Source organism: Aegilops tauschii, chromosome 3 (genome assembly GCF_002575655.3).
Source record: "Aegilops tauschii subsp. strangulata cultivar AL8/78 chromosome 3, Aet v6.0, whole genome shotgun sequence".
Classification (NCBI taxonomy): Eukaryota; Viridiplantae; Streptophyta; class Magnoliopsida; order Poales; family Poaceae; genus Aegilops; species Aegilops tauschii.
Window position 1 is genome coordinate 521754595 of NC_053037.3, and position 5688 is coordinate 521760282.

The following is a 5688-nucleotide window of genomic DNA, read 5'->3' on the forward strand; positions in this document are numbered from 1 at the left end:
CTGTACAAATCTGTAGCCAGCCTGCAAGTCATGTACACTGTACTGACAGTGGAACCCACAGAGTACCAAGAATACAAGATTAAGGATGCAATTAACTTTTTATAGAGGGAGAATCATACACGCAATTAACTCAAATGGATTGGATGGACTCTATTATTCTCCAACGGCAACCGGAAAATTTCCTCCCGTGGGCCGGAGTAGGTTTCTCGATTTGCATGCGGGTTTAACGGAGGGGTTTGATGGAGGCGAGGAGGCGTGTTTAGCCGGGCGTGCAGTGGACGGTGCAGTACTATTCGATTTGACAACTACAACTAGTATATTATAACAAACAAAGAAGAGTAGTAGAGATAGAGATAAGAATACAGACTAGGGAGGAGCACCATCTACTGCTTCGTGGGCTACTCCTGCGCTCCATTCGGCGGCCGCAACGTCCCCTACAGCCACTCCCTCCTGCGCTCCATTCGGCGGGCGCTGTTGAAATTTGGGGAGCGCACTCTCGTGACTGCTAGCAGCGACGACTTCACCGACGACGACTTCTTCCCTGACCTCGGCAACCTCTTCCTCAACAACATGGGCGACAACCTCAACGCCAATGGTGCTGCTCCCGTTGCACCATATGTGTTTCTGTCCTTCCTGTTCGAAATCGTGGTTGAATTCATGTTTCTAGTCTGTGTCCTAGATTCGATCTGTTCATCTACTATGCTAGTCCGCATGATTAGTTTAATCTCTGTTATAGCCGTCATGATTTATTTTGTAGTAAATCTCGTAGTAACTTGCTCATATATTCAACTTGGGGAATGTCCCCTACGGCCACTCCCGTTTCATGGACGGCCTGGTCGATGCCTCCAAGGAGCCCTTCGTCTACTGTTATGAGTGCCCGGTGCCGTTTTGGGGCTCGCCGGCAGACATCGTGCATCACCTGACGCTGGCGTGCGGCGACCACTACTGGCCCTTGGCGAAGAACATCAAGTACGAGACGTGCTACCTATTCACCGTGCCGGAGTCGCTGGAGGATCAGCGCCGCCTGCTAGTCTCGGAGGAGGACGTCATCGTCTTCCTCTTGATCGTGGCCACCGGCGAGGCCCGCGGAGGCCGCCGCCACATCTCTGTAGTGTGCGTCAGGGGCGACGCCGCTGACGCTGACACTGACACGAGGCCGATGTACGCATGCGTGCTCACTATTACTACCCCTCGGAGGTACGTGGGCGGCGACACTGGCTCCGTCAAGCTGACTTGGACTCTGCCGAGCTGGGACCTGTTGGAAATATGCCCTAGAGGCAATAATAAATGGTTATTATTATATTTCTTTGTTCATGGTAATTGTCTATTGTTCATGCTATAATTGTATTGTCCGGAAATCGTAATACATGTGTGAATACATAGACCACAACCTGTCCCTAGTAAGCCTCTAGTTGAGTAGCTCGTTGATCAACAGATAGTCATGGTTTCCTGACTATGGACATTGGATGTCATTGATAACGGGATCACATCATTAGGAGAATGATGTGATGGACAAGACCCAATCCTAAGCATAGCATAAAAGATCGTGTAGTTTCGTTTGCTAGAGCTTTTCCAATGTCAAGTATCTTTTCCTTAGACCATGAGATCGTGCAACTCCCGGATATCGTAGGAGTGCTTTGGGTGTGCCAAACGTCACAACGTAACTGGGTGACTATAAAGGTGCACTACGGGTATCTCCGAAAGTGTCTGTTGGGTTGGCACGGATCGAGACTGGGATTTGTCACTCCGTGTGACGGAGAGGTATCTCTGGGCCCACTCGGTAATGCATCATCATAATGAGCTCAATGTGACTAAGGCGTTAGTCACGGGATCATGCATTGCGGTACGAGTAAAGAGACTTGCCGGTAACGAGATTGAACAAGGTATTGGGATACCGACGATCGAATCTCGGGCAAGTAACATACCGATTGACAAAGGGAATTGTATACGGGATTGATTGAATCCTCGACACCGTGGTTCATCCGATGAGATCATCGTGGAACATGTGGGAGCCAACATGGGTATCCAGATCCCGCTGTTGGTTATTGACCGGAGAGGCGTCTCGGTCATGTCTGCATGCCTCCCGAACCCGTAGGGTCTACACACTTAAGGTCCGGTGACGCTAGGGTTGTAGAGATATATGTATGCGGAAACCCGAAAGTTGTTCGGAGTCCCGGATGAGATCCCGGACGTCACGAGAGGTTCCGGAATGGTCCGGAGGTGAAGAATTATATATAGGAAGTCCAGTTTCGGCCACCGGGAAAGTTTCTGGGGTTATCGGTATTGTACCGGGACCACCGGAAGGGTCCCGGGGGTCCACCGGGTGGGGCCACCTGTCCCGGAGGGCCCCGTGGGCTGAAAGTGGAAGGGAACCAGTCCCTAGTGGGCTGGGGCGCCCCCCCTTGGGCCTCCCCCCATGCGCCTAGGGTTGGGAACCCTAGGGGGGAGTTCCCCCTTGCCTTGGGGGGCAAGGCACCCCTTCCCCCGACTTGGCCGCCGCCCCCCCTTGGATCTGATCTCCAGGGGCCGGCGCCCCCCCAGGGGGCCTATATAAAGGGGGGGGGGGAGGGAGGGCAGCACACAACAGCCTTGGGCGCCTCCCTCCTCCCCTGCAACACCTCTCTCTCTCTCGTAGAAGCTCGGCGTAGCCCTGCGGAGACCCGCTACATCCACCACCACGCCGTCGTGCTGCTGGATCTCCATCAACCTCTCCTTCCCCCTTGCTGGATCAAGAAGGAGGAGACGTCGCTGCACCGTACGTGTGTTGAACGCGAAGGTGCCGTCCGTTCGGCACTCGGTCATCGGTGATTTGGATCACGGCGAGTACGACTCCGTCATCCACGTTCATTGGAACGCTTCCGCTCGCGATCTACAAGGGTATGTAGATGCACTCCCTTCCCTTCGTTGCTAGTACACTCCATAGATGCATCTTGGTGAACGTAGGAAAATTTTAAAATTATGCTACGATTCCCAACAGTGGCATCATGAGCCAGGCCTATGCGTAGTTACTATGCACGAGTAGAACACAAAGCAGTTGTGGGCGTTGAGTTTGCCAATTCTTCTTGCCGCTACTAGTCGTTTCTTGTTTCGGCGGCATTGTAGGATGAAGCGGCCCGGACCGACCTTACACGTACGCTTACGTGAGACTGGTTCCACCGACTGACATGCACAAGTTGCATAAGGTGGCTAGCGGGTGTCTGTCTCTCCTACTTTAGTCGGAACGGATTCGATGAAAAGGGTCCTTATGAAGGGTAAATAGAAATTGGCAAATCACGTTGTGGTCATACGTAGGTAAGAAAACGTTCTTGCTAGAAACCTACAAACCACGTAAAAACTTGCAACAACAATTAGAGGACGTCTAACTTGTTTTTGCAGCAAGTGCTATGTGATGTGATATGGCCAGAAGATGTGATGAATGATATATGTGATGTATGAGATTGATCATATTTTTGTAATAGGAATCACGACTTTCATGTCGATGAGTATGACAACCGGCAGGAGCCATAGGAGTTGTCTTTATTATTTTGTATGACCTGCGTGTCATTAAATAAACGCCATGTAAATTACTTTACTTTATTGCTAAACGCGTTAGCCATAGAAGTAGAAGTAATCGTTGGCGTGACGACTTCATGAAGACAGAATGATGGAGATCATGGTGTCATGCCGGTGACAAAGATGATCATGGTGCCCCGAAGATGGAGATCAAAGGAGCATGATGATATTGGCCATATCATGTCACTATTTGATTGCATGTGATGTTTATCATGTTTTTGCATCTTATTTGCTTAGAACGACGGTAGCAAGTAGGATGATCCCTTATAATAATTTCAAGAAAGTGTTCACCCTAACTGTGCACCGTTGCGAAGGTTCGTTGTTTCGAAGCACCACGTGATGATCGGGTGTGATAGATTGTAACGTTCGAATACAACGGGTGTTGACGAGCCTAGCATGTACAGACATGGCCTCGGAACACACGCAATACACTTAGGTTCACTTGACGAGCCTAGCATGTACAGACATGGCCTCGGAACACGGAGGACCGAAAGGTCGAGCATGAGTCGTATAGAAGATACGATCAACATGGAGATGTTCACCGATCTTGACTAGTCCGTCTCACGTGATGATCGGACACGGCCTAGTCGAATTCGGATCATGTTTCACTTAGATGACTAGAGGGATGTCTATCTGAGTGGGAGTTCATTAAATAATTTGATTATATGAACTTAATTATCATGAACTTAGTCTAAATCTTTACACTATGTATTGTAGATCAAATGGCCCACGTTGTCCTCAATTTCAACGCGTTCCTAGAGAAAACCAAGCTGAAAGATGATGGCAGCAACTATACGGACTGGGTCCGGAACCTGAGGATCATCCTCATAGCAGCCAAGAAAGATTATGTCTTAGAAGCACCGCTAGGTGAAGCACCAATCCCTGAGAACCAAGACGTTATGAACGCTTGGCAGCAGCGTGCTGATGATTACTCCCTCGTTCAGTGCGGCATGCTTTACAGCTTAGAACCGGGTCTCCAAAAGCGTTTTGAGAAACATGGAGCATATGAGATGTTCGAGGAGCTGAAACTGGTTTTTCAAGCTAATGCCCGGGTCGAGAGATATGATGTCTCCGACAAGTTCTTCAGCTGTAAAATGGAGGAGAACAGTTCTGTTAGTGAGCACATACTCAGAATGTCTGGGTTGCACAACCGCTTGTCTCAGCTGGGAGTTAATCTCCCGGATGACGCGGTCATTGACAGAATCCTCCAGTCGCTTCCACCAAGCTACAAGAGCTTTGTGATGAACTACAATATGCAGGGGATGGAAAAGACCATTCCCGAGGTATATTCAATGCTGAAATCAGCTGAGGTAGAGATCAGAAAAGAACATCAAGTGTTGATGGTGAATAAAACCACTAAGTTCAAGAAGGGCAAGGGTAAGAAAAACTTCAAGAAGGACGGCAAGGGAGTTGCCGCGCCCGGTAAACCAGTTACCGGGAAGAAGTCAAAGAATGGACCCAAGCCCGAGACTGAGTGCTTTTATTGCAAGGGAAGTGGTCACTGGAAGCGGAACTGCCCCAAATACTTAGCGGACAAGAAGAAGGCCGGCAACACCCAAGGTATATGTGATATACTAGTAATTGATGTGTACCTTACCAGTACTCGTAGTAGCTCCTGGGTATTTGATACCGGTGCGGTTGCTCATATTTGTTACTCAAAACAGGAACTACGGAATAAACGGAGACTGGCGAAGGACGAGGTGACGATGCGCGTCGGGAATGGTTCCAAGGTCGATGTGATCGCCGTCAGCACGCTACCTCTGCATCTCCCTACGGGATTAGTTTTAAACCTCAATAATTGTTATTTAGTGCCAGCTTTGAGCATGAACATTGTATCTGGATCTCGTTTAATTCGAGATGGCTACTCATTTAAATCCGAGAATAATGGTTGTTCTATTTATTTGAGAGATATGTTTTATGGTCATGCCCCGCTGGTCAATGGTTTATTTTTGATGAATCTCGAACGTGATGTTACACATGTTCATAGTGTGAATACCAAAAGATGTAAAGTTGATAACGATAGTCCCACATACTTGTGGCACTGCCGCCTTGGTCACATTGGTGTCAAGCGCATGAAGAAGCTCCATGCAGATGGACTTTTGGAGTCTCTTGATTACGAATCATTTGACACGTGCG